The sequence below is a fragment of the Cherax quadricarinatus genome, chromosome 18 (genome assembly GCF_038502225.1).
Source record: "Cherax quadricarinatus isolate ZL_2023a chromosome 18, ASM3850222v1, whole genome shotgun sequence".
Classification (NCBI taxonomy): Eukaryota; Metazoa; Arthropoda; class Malacostraca; order Decapoda; family Parastacidae; genus Cherax; species Cherax quadricarinatus.
Genome location: NC_091309.1, coordinates 14006891 through 14018773, shown reverse-complemented (window position 1 = coordinate 14018773; position 11883 = coordinate 14006891). Strand labels below are relative to the sequence as shown.

The 11883-nt window shown below is 40.8% G+C and overlaps 1 protein-coding gene across 1 annotated transcript in view; it reads left to right on the top strand.

The window, feature by feature from the left end:
- The first annotated feature begins 1274 nt into the window (after positions 1-1274).
- The window catches only part of Cad88C (cadherin 88C), a 346082-nt gene continuing 335473 nt past the window's right edge, over positions 1275-11883 (top strand). The window contains exon 1 of the mRNA XM_070086212.1: positions 1275-1326. The gene's annotated coding sequence lies outside the window, so the exon portion shown is untranslated. The remainder of the gene's footprint in view (positions 1327-11883) is intronic.

The following is an 11883-nucleotide window of genomic DNA, read 5'->3' as shown; positions in this document are numbered from 1 at the left end:
TTGTAACGGCCTTTTACGGTATATTGTTGGCTGGGTGAGGTTTGTAACACAGGTCAGAGGGAAGGTCAAGGATAACCTTCCTTCTTTACTCCTTCCTTGACCCCAACACACGCCCTTCCTGTTGTCCTTGTTGGGCGTGTGTTGGAATGAGGAGGGTTAGTGTGGGGGGAGATGGGGTGAGGAGGGTTAGTGTGGGGGGAGATGGGGTGAGAAGGGTTAGTGTGGGGGGAGATGGGGTGAGAAGGGTTAGTGTGGGGGGAGATGGGGTGAGAAGGGCTTGTCTTGCCTGGATTTTGTTTTAATTAATTAATTAATTATATGTAACACTTGAATGCTTCCAACACTTACTGGAGTGTCTTATATACATGATGGGAATGTTTTCTTTCACATAATATAGCATCCTAGCAGAACTGGAGGTTCTGTGTGTGTGTGTGTGTGTGTGTGTGTGTGTGTGTGTGTGTGTGTGTGTGTGTGTGTGTGTGTGTGTGTGTGTGTGTGTGTGTGTGTGTGACCCACAACAGTCAGCTAACTCATACAGTACCGCCATGGTGATGGCTGGCGTCAGATCATCACCTGAGAGTCAGGGTTCGGCAACGTTAATGGCCAGCTACGCACGTATTGTTCACTGGTCACATTTACTGACACAGTTACTCTGTTAATTTCAGCCAAAAAGGTAGAACCTTTTACGACGAAACGGGATCAGTGTTGAGTCCAGGTTATGATGGCTGTGTGAGACGACTCCTACACCCGTCACTGGTTACTGATATTTACACTGCTCATATCATTGGCTTTATTTTGAATTCTTTATCTCTGTTATTTATTAATTATCTATGTCCTCTTTATCCTCCACCGGATCCCGAGCTGCCACACCCAAGAGTCGAAGTGTCGTCCAGAATTGCTCTGTTTTTGTTATTCCCTCACGTTTACCATCCTGATAGGTCACCCACTCTGTGCAACTTACTTTTGCACCATCACATTAAGTACATACATTGTTGCAGTAGTGTTTAGCCCAGGCACTGAGGTGCTACGTTGGTACATACTTAAACTACCTCAAGATATAATTGGCAGGACGGCTTAATGTCTGCAATAATTTTTAGTGTAATCGAGGAGGGTATGTAGGTTTGAGAGGAATGTTAGTGTGTTGCCATTAGTTGCCATGACTTGGCTGGCAAGTTGTGTCTGTGAGAGAATGTTGGTTTACCTTATTTATTATGTCAACTAATGATCTTGCATTGTAATTGTTCTGGGATTTATATTATGTTTATTTTCTTTTTTCAGGAGTGGGTGGGCAGTGAAGCGGCGGTTGCCTGACTGTCAAGTTACAAGGTAAATACCGGGCTTGTTAGAGCTTGTGTTTGGCTTGTATGTTTCCTTGTGTATCCTACACTTTGTAAGCCTTCATCATGCATCAAGTGGGCGGACAGTAAGCTGGTTTTTAGGTTTGTGAAGTCGTCTAGTTGTAGTGGTTCAGCTGTAAGACCAGCACGCGGTTTTAATGACAACGGTCTTTATAATGGACTTTGATTTTCTTTATTGAATTGTTATTTTTCTTGTAGGACACTCCACTTGACTACACTAAAGCTGAAGATATACTTCCTGACATCTCTTTGTCTTTAATTTACAACTATGCCCTCGTGTACCTGTTTCTCGCCTCTTGAAAACTGTCCCTGTTCATCATGTCAAATCCTCTGAGTATTTTATATCTCATTATCATGTCTCCCCAGGTTCCTGTCGTCAGGTTCAGTTCCTTTAGCCTCTCCTCATAGCTCTTTTCCCTTAGCTCTGGAATTAGTCTTGTTTCATACCTCTGCACTTTTACCAGTTTCTTACGTGTGGGTTCCATTCTTTTACATCTGCAAAAAGGGGATACTTCTGACTCTGATGGTATGTCATTCACATGTCCCAGAAACAGTACCGGTCCCAGTACTGATCCTTCTGGAACTCCACTTTTTACACTTGCCCATTTTGACATTACTTCTCGGACAGTCACTGTCTCCTTCGCATAAGATTTTTTTGATCCACTGTAGATCACGCCTTGTTATTCCTAAATGCTCATGTTTTTGTCTCAGTCTCTTGTGAAGTTATGCTATAAAATACTTTCTTGCAGTCCAAGAATATTCAGTTCACCCATCCCTCGCTCTCTCCTGCCTCACTTCTGTTACCTTGTCATAGAACTCCAACTGGTTTGTGAAGCAAGATTTACCGTCTTTCTGGTGTTCTGGTTAATATTTATGGAACCACTTCTCTGTAAGTTGTCTATCACTCTCCCGATTATCTTCTCTATTACCTTACTGATCTGTAGTTTAACGCTTCCTGTCTCTTTTCTTCCCTTAATATTGGGAAGAATGTAGTCCCAATATTAAGGGAATGTAGTCCCAATATTAAGAGAAATTTTTCCATATCCTCTAACTTGTAGATTCTAGATGTTAATTTTGACAGTGCTTCTGCTCCTTCTCTCTGAATCTACGTTAAAACTTTGTCAGGTTCTTTGCTTTTGGTGTGTGATCAGCATCTTTGTCATCAGCAGCAGCATCAAGAACCTCGTACAGCAGTGAAGAGGTATCATCATCATCATCATCATCATGAGGGGCAGGTGGTGGCCAGGTGCATACATCAGGAGGCTGGCTAGCGCTGGTGCTAGTTAATGATGTTCTTTCAACGAAGAGATTACTCTTGTGCCCTGATGAATGGCCTCAATAATGACATTTAATTCGCCTCTTGAAAATTACTGGAGTGAAACCACACCAGTTAATGGTCCCAGAGAGAGAGAGAGAGAGAGAGAGAGAGAGAGAGAGAGAGAGAGAGAGAGATTCACAGTGATGGTGGTTCAGACACTACAAGGTGTGTGATTGGTCAAAATCTACCCATAGCGCGGCATTAACAAGTAGAATAATTGTAGACGTCTCCTGTGGCTGTCGGTGGGGTAACGTAAGTAGTAGTTGTAGATCTGTTACTACTGTAGTAGTTGTAGTATATTTGATACTACTGTAGTAGTTCTAGTAGATCTGTTGCTGTTGTAGTAGTTGTAGTAGATCTGTTACTACTGTAGTAGTTGTAGTATATTTGATACTACTGTAGTAGTTCTAGTAGACCTGTTACTGTTGTAGTAGTTGTAGATCTGTTGCTGTTGTAGTAGTTGTAGATCTGTTGCTGTTGTAGTAGTTGTAGTAGATCTGTTACTATTGTAGTAGTTGTAGTAGATCTGTTACTATTGTAGTAGTTGTAGTAGATCTGTTACTACTGTAGTAGTTGTAGTAGATCTGTTACTACTGTAGTAGTTGTAGATCTGTTACTACTGTAGTAGTTGTAGTAGATTTCTTACTACTGTAGTAGTTGTAGTATATTTGATACTGTAGTAGTTCTAGTAGATCTGTTACTATTGTAGTAGTTGTAGATCTGTTACTATTGTAGTAGTTCTAGTAGATCGGTTACTACTGTAGTAGTTGTAGTAGATCTGTTACTATTGTAGTAGTTGTAGATCTGTTACTATTGTAGTAGTTGTAGTAGATCGGTTACTATTGTAGTTGTAGTAGATCTGTTACTATTGTAGTAGTTGTAGTAGATCTGTTACTATTGTAGTAGTTCTAGTAGATCGGTTACTACTGTAGTAGTTGTAGTAGATCTGTTACTACTGTAGTAGTTGTAGATCTGTTACTACTGTAGTAGTTGTAGATCTGTTACTACTGTAGTAGTTGTAGTAGATCTGTTACTACTGTAGTAGTTGCAGATCTGTTACTGTTGTAGTAGTTGTAGATCTGTTACTGTTGTAGTAGTTGAAGATCTGTTACTGTTGTACTAGTTGTAGATCTGTTACTGTTGTAGTTGTAGATCTGTTACTACTGTAGTAGTTGTAGATCTGTTACTGTTGTAGTAGTTGTAGATCTGTTACTGTTGTAGTAGTTGTAGATCTGTTACTGTTGTAGTAGTTGTAGATCTGTTACTGCTGTAGTAGTTGTAGATCTGTTACTGTTGTAGTAGTTGTAGATCTGTTACTACTGTAGTAGTTGTAGATCTGTTACTGTTGTAGTAGTTGTAGATCTGTTACTGTTGTAGTAGTTGTAGATATGTTACTGTTGTAGTAGTTGTAGATCTGTTACTGTTGTAGTAGTTATAGATCTGTTACTGTTGTAGTTGTAGATCTGTTACTACTGTAGTAATTGTAGTAGATCTGTTACTGTTGTAGTAGTTGTAGATCTGTTACTGTTGTAGTAGTTGTAGATCTGTTACTACTGTAGTAGTTGAAGTAGATCTGTTACTGTTGTAGTAGTTGTAGATCTGTTACTGTTGTAGTAGTTGTAGATCTGTTACTACTGTAGTAGTTGTAGATCTGTTACTACTGTAGTAGTTGAAGTAGATCTGTTACTGTTGTAGTAGTTGTAGATCTGTTACTACTGTAGTAGTTGTAGATCTGTTACTACTGTAGTAGTTGTAGATCTGTTACTGTTGTAGTAGTTGTAGATCTGTTACTACTGTAGTAGTTGTAGTAGATCTGTTACTACTGTGGTAGTTGTAGATCTGTTACTACTGTAGTAGTTGTAGATCTGTTACTACTGTAGTAGTTGTAGTAGATATGTTACTACTGTAGTAGTTGTAGTAGATCTGTTACTACTGTAGTAGTTGTAGATCTGTTACTACTGTAGTAGTTGTAGATCTGTTACTGTTGTAGTAGTTGTAGATCTGTTACTGTTGTAGTAGTTGTAGATCTGTTACTACTGTAGTAGTTGTAGATCTGTTACTGTTGTAGTAGTTGAAGTAGATCTGTTACTACTGTAGTAGTTGTAGTAGATCTGTTACTGTTGTAGTAGTTGTAGATCTGTTACTGTTGTAGTAGTTGTAGTAGATCTGTTACTATTGTAGTTGTAGTAGATCTGTTACTATTGTAGTAGTTGTAGATCTGTTACTACTGTAGTAGTTGTAGTAGATCTGTTACTGTTGTAGTAGTTGTAGATCTGTTACTGTTGTAGTAGTTGTAGTAGATCTGTTACTATTGTAGTTGTAGTAGATCTGTTACTATTGTAGTAGTTGTAGTAGATCTGTTACTACTGTAGTAGTTGTAGATCTGTTACTGTTGTAGTAGTTGTAGATCTGTTACTACTGTAGTAGGTGTAGATCTGTTACTGTTGTAGTAGTTGTAGTAGATCTGTTACTACTGTAGTAGTTGTAGTAGATCTGTTACTGTTGTAGTAGTTGTAGATCTGTTACTGTTGTAGTAGTTGTAGTAGATCTGTTACTATTGTAGTAGTTGTAGTAGATCTGTTACTACTGTAGAAGTTGTAGATCTGTTACTACTGTAGTAGTTGTAGATCTGTTACTGTTGTAGTTGTAGATCTGTTACTACTGTAGTAGTTGTAGTAGATCTGTTACTACAAAAAACAAAAAACAAAAAATTCCCTAAAGTCAGTACCTGACCAGCCGGGCTGTGATTCGTATGTCAGCTTGGGTGCGGCCAGCAGTAACAGCCTGGTTGATCAGTCCCTGATCCACCACGAGGTCTGGTCTCAGACCGGGCCACAGGGGCATTGACCTCTGAAACCCTCTCCAGGTATACTCCAGGTATACTGTAGTAGTTGTAGTAGATCTGTTACTACTGTAGTAGTTGTAGTAGATCTGTTACTATAGTAGTTGTAGTAGATCTGTTACTGCTGTAGTAGTTGTAGTAGATCTGTTACTACTGTAGTAGTTGTAGTAGATCTGTTACTACTGTAGAAATTGTAGATCTGTTACTACTGTAGTAGTTGTAGATCTGTTACTGTTGTAGTTGTAGATCTGTTACTACTTTAGTAGTTGTAGTAGATCTGTTACTACTGTAGTAGTTGTAGATCTGTTACTGTTGTAGTAGTTGTACTAGATATGTTACTACTTTAGTAGTTGTAGTAGATCTGTTACTGTTGTAGTTGTAGATCTGTTACTATTGTAGTAGTTGTAGTAGAGCTGTTACTACTGTAGTAGTTGTAGATCTGTTACTGTTGTAGTAGTTGTAGATCTGTTACTGTTGTAGTAGTTGTAGTAGAGCTGTTACTACTGTAGTAGTTGTAGATCTGTTACTATTGTAGTAGTTGTAGTAGAGCTGTTACTACTGTAGTAGTTGTAGATCTGTTACTACTGTAGTAGTTGTAGATCTGTTACGGTTGTAGTAGTTGTAGATCTGTTACTGTTGTAGTAGTTGTAGATCTGTTACTGTTGTAGTAGTTGTAGATCTGTTACTGTTGTAGTAGTTGTAGATCTGTTACTACTGTAGTAATTGTAGTAGATCTGTTACTGTTGTAGTAGTTGTAGATCTGTTACTGTTGTAGTAGTTGTAGATCTGTTACTGTTGTAGTAGTTGTAGATCGGTTACTACTGTAGTAGTTTTAGTAGATCTGTTACTACTGTAGTAGTTGTAGTAGATCTGTTACTACTGTAGTAGTTGTAGATCTGTTACTACTGTAGTAATTGTAGTAGATCTGTTACTGTTGTAGTAGTTGTAGATCTGTTACTACTGTAGTAGTTGTAGTAGATCTGTTACTACTGTAGTAATTGTAGTAGATCTGTTACTGTTGTAGTAGTTGTAGATCTGTTACTACTTTAGTAGTTGTAGATCTGTTACTACTGTAGTGGAGGTAGATCTGTTACTACTGTAGTAGTTGTAGATCTGTTACTACTGTAGTGGAGGTAGATCTGTTACTACTGTAGTAGTTGTAGATCTGTTACTACTGTAGTAATTGTAGTAGATCTGTTACTGTTGTAGTAGTTGTAGATCTGTTACTACTGTAGTAGTTGTAGTAGATCTGTTACTACTGTAGTAATTGTAGTAGATCTGTTACTGTTGTAGTAGTTGTAGATCTGTTACTACTGTAGTAGTTGTAGATCTGTTACTACTGTAGTGGAGGTAGATCTGTTACTACTGTAGTAGTTGTAGATCTGTTACTACTGTAGTGGAGGTAGATCTGTTACTACTGTAGTAGTTGTAGATCTGTTACTACTGTAGTAGTTGTAGATCTGTTACTACTGTAGTGGAGGTAGATCTGTTACTACTGTAGTAGTTGTAGATCTGTTACTACTGTAGTAGTTGTAGATCTGTTACTACTGTAGTGGAGGTAGATCTGTTACTACTGTAGTGGAGGTAGATCTGTTACTACTGTAGTAGAGGTAGATCTGTTACTACTGTAGTGGAGGTAGATCTGTTACTACTGTAGTGGAGGTAGATCTGTTACTACTGTAGTAGAGGTAGATCTGTTACTACTGTAGTGGAGGTAGATCTGTTACTACTGTAGTGGAGGTAGATCTGTTACTACTGTAGTAGTTGTAGATCTGTTACTACTGTAGTGGAGGTAGATCTGTTACTACTGTAGTAGTTGTAGATCTGTTACTACTGTAGTGGAGGTAGATCTGTTACTACTTTAGTAGTTGTAGATCTGTTACTACTGTAGTGGAGGTAGATCTGTTACTACTGTAGTAGTTGTAGATCTGTTACTACTGTAGTGGAGGTAGATCTGTTACTACTGTAGTAGTTGTAGATCTGTTACTACTGTAGTAGTTGTAGATCTGTTACTACTGTAGTGGAGGTAGATCTGTTACTACTGTAGTAGAGGTAGATCTGTTACTACTGTAGTAGAGGTAGATCTGTTACTACTGTAGTGGAGGTAGATCTGTTACTACTGTAGTGGAGGTAGATCTGTTACTACTGTAGTAGAGGTAGATCTGTTACTACTGTAGTAGAGGTAGATCTGTTACTACTGTAGTGGAGGTAGATCTGTTACTACTCTAGTAGTTGTAGATCTGTTACTACTGTAGTAGTTGTAGATCTGTTACTACTGTAGTAGTTGTAGATCTGTTACTACTGTAGTAGTTGTAGATCTGTTACTACTGTAGTAGTTGTAGATCTGTTACTACTGTAGTGGAGGTAGATCTGTTACTACTGTAGTAGAGGTAGATCTGTTACTACTGTAGTAGTTGTAGATCTGTTACTACTGTAGTAGTTGTAGATCTGTTACTACTGTAGTGGAGGTAGATCTGTTACTACTGTAGTGGAGGTAGATCTGTTACTACTGTAGTAGAGGTAGATCTGTTACTACTGTAGTAGTTGTAGATGTAGCTCAAGCTTTACTTTTCGAATGCAGTGTAGTTCCCCCCCCCCGTTGTTTCATGGTGGGGGGCTGAAGTAATGAAGGAGGGGGTCATTTTCCCCCAGCTTCTTGTCCTCTCTTACTTGTCTCCCTCAGCCCCCCTCCTCCATCTCTTTTTTTTCCTCTCTGCTTCTCCTTTCTTCTCTTTTGTCTCTGGTTAATTGGCTTCCACCTCCATCCCTATCCCTCTCCCCTCTCCCCTCTCCCTCCCTCTCCCCTCTCCCTCCCTCTCCCCTCTCCCTCCTCTCCCTAGCCCCTCTCCCTCCCTCTCCCCTCTCCCTCCCTCTCCCCTCTCCCTCCTCTCCCTCCCTCTTCCCTCTCCCTCCCTCCCTCCTCTCCCTCCCTCTCCCCTCTCCCTCCTCTCCCTCCCTCTTCCCTCTCCCTCCCTCCCTCCTCTCCTTCCCTCTTCTCTCTCCCTCCTTCAACATTTTTAAGCTTATAACATAGTTTCTCTCCTGTGCGGATAATTAACCAACTTTCTCTCCTCACATTTTTCTCCTTCACATGTTTCTTAATGTTTCTCTTATATAATATTAATTCTTCCTCCTGTGTCTCCTCTTCTTCTTCCTTCTGTTAATGTTTATTCTCCTCTTACTCTATCATTTTTCCTTCTTATTCGTTTCCTCGCCTCTTTGTTTTATTCTGATTGTTTTAATCTTCCTTCTCCTCCTCTTCCTTTTTTCTCCTCTCTTCTCTTCCTCCTACAAAGTTTCCTTCACTTCTTTACACTTCCTCTTTTTCCTCATCCTACTCATCTTCACTTCTTTTTCTACTATACTTCATCTTATATTGATTTTCTCGTTTTCTTCTTCTTACTCCTTCCCCTCCTCTTATTCCTTCCTCTCCTCTTATTCCTTCCCCTCCTCTAACACCTTCCCCTCCTCTTACTCCTTCCCCTCCCCCTCCTCCTCCTCCTAGTGTATTAGAATATTTATATAGGTTTTATATTCAGTTCTCGTCTTGAGGTAAGTTACCTCAGTGATGACTGTTACCTTATTATGTTGTGATGTGTGAGGTAAGTTACCTCAGTGATGACTGTTACCTTAAGTTGTGATGGTGGTAGTGTTGACACTCGGTAATACTGTGAGGGTGAGATGGTAGTAGTTACGATGATACTCTTTAAGTCACGTGTTCTCTCTCGCTTGGTGTATTACTGTATGTTAACAGTCCCTTTTAAGGCAGGCGAAATTACAGAATTGAAGAATGTACAGAGAACTCTCTCTGCATCTAATTATTACAAACAGTTGAAGTCCCTTGAATTGTACTCACAGTTATGTAGGCGAGAAAGATACTCTACGTCATACTTTATACCTGAAAAAAATAGGGAGGAATTGGTTCCCATTCTGCACACCGAAATTGTTCCCTTTGTTAGCAAGATGCTCGGAAGATGGTGCAAAATAGCCCAATTAAAGAGCAGGGTTCCACGAATGCGCAGATAGTTCAATAAATGTAAGGGGACCGAGATTCTTCAACACCCTCCTTCATGTTTAGAGTGACTTACCACCAGATACATAGCTGCTCATAAGTTAGGGGTTTGATAAATTCCTCAAATTAGTTCCTTATCAGCCGGGGTGTGCTGTTTGCGTTGGACTGCATGTGTCTAGCATCAACAACTTAATTGATCAGGCCGTCAGCGAGAAATCCTGGCCTCAGACCAGTCTGTGATGAGCAGAGAACCCTCGAAACCGGTTACAGGAATGTTACAGGTAGGTTACACTCAGTCTGCAGCCCTGTCAGTGATGACGTTGTCTGCAGTGTTGATGACCTTGTCTACAGTGTGTTGATGACTTTGTCTACAGTGTTGATGACCTTGTCTGCAGTGTGTTGATGACCTTGTCTGCAGTGTGTTGATGACCTTGTCTGCAGTGTTGATGACCTTGTCTACAGTGTGTTGATGACTTTGTCTACAGTGTTGATGACCTTGTCTGCAGTGTGTTGATGACCTTGTCTGCAGTGCTGATGACCTTGTCTGCAGTGTGTTGATGACCTTGTCTGCAGTGTGTTGATGACCTTGTCTGCAGTGTTGATGACCTTGTCTGCAGTGCTGATGACCTTGTCTGCAGTGTTGATGACCTTGTCTGCAGTGTGTTGATGACCTTGTCTGCAGTGTGTTGATGACCTTGTCTGCAGTGTTGATGACCTTGTCTCCAGTGTTGATGACCTTGACTGCAGTGTTGATGACCTTGACTACAGTGTTGATGACCTTGACTGCAGTGTTGATGACCTTGACTACAGTGTTGATGACCTTGACTGCAGTGTTGATGACCTTGACTACAGTGTTGATGACCTTGACTGCAGTGTTGATGACCTTGACTACAGTGTTGATGACCTTGACTGCAGTGTTGATGACCTTGACTACAGTGTTGATGACCTTGACTGCAGTGTTGATGACCTTGACTACAGTGTTGATGACCTTGACTGCAGTGTTGATGACCTTGACTACAGTGTTGATGACCTTGACTGCAGTGTTGATGACCTTGACTACAGTGTTGATGACCTTGACTGCATTGTTGATGACCTTGACTACAGTGTTGATGACCTTGACTACAGTGTTGATGACCTTGACTGCAGTGTTGATGACCTTGACTACAGTGTTGATGACCTTGACTACAGTGTTGATGACCTTGACTGCATTGTTGATGACCTTGACTACAGTGTTGATGACCTTGACTACAGTGTTGATGACCTTGACTACAGTGTTGATGACCTTGACTACAGTGTTGATGACCTTGACTACAGTGTTGATGACCTTGACTACAGTGTTGATGACCTTGACTGAAGTGTTGATGACCTTGACTACAGTGTTGATGACCTTGACTGCAGTGTTGATGACCTTGTCTACAGTGTTGATGACCTTGACTACAGTGTTGATGACCTTGACTACAGTGTTGATGACCTTGACTGCAGTGTTGATGACCTTGACTACAGTGTTGATGACCTTGACTACAGTGTTGATGACCTTGACTGCAGTGTTGATGACCTTGTCTACAGTGTTGATGACCTTGACTGAAGTGTTGATGACCTTGACTACAGTGTTGATGACCTTGACTGCAGTGTTGATGACCTTGTCTACAGTGTTGATGACCTTGACTACAGTGTTGATGACCTTGTCTACAGTGTTGATGACCTTGTGTGTGATGGATCAGAACACTGTTGTGTTGTGATGTCATTACTTCTGACTAACTATACGAGCCTTATAATTACTCTCTGGTTTGTAATTACCTTTCAAGGAATGTGTCTTCACGCCGGTGAAAAGCTCGTGATCCAAGGAATTTTAGCTGCCCTCCCCTCTTTTGTATCAGACTTTGTTTATTATGGTGTGTATTAGAGGAATTAAACTGTTACCTCCAATTCACACTTTCCTCATTTATAACTTTATCCTCCTTCTCTTCCACCTCCTCCTCCTCCTCCTCCTCCACCACCTCCTCTTCCACCTCCTCCTCCTCCTCCACCACCACCTCCTCTTCCACCTCCTCCTCCTCCTCCACCACCACCTCCTCTTCCACCTCCTCCTCCTCCACCTCCTCTTCCACCACCACCACCTCCACCTCGTCCTCCTCCAGTACCTACTCCTCCCACTGCCTCTCTACCTGAGGCTAAGCGTCAGGTATTTCCTTAATATAAGATGATTCTTTCATGGAAGCCGTTACTGGCGGTGCCTCTCCTGCCTGCTGTGTCATCGCTGTCTGCACCACCATCATTCTGTTTCTTCTTCCAGCATCCTATCTCCCAGTATCATCACTCTATTTCGTCTACCAGCATCCCATTTCCCGCCGTC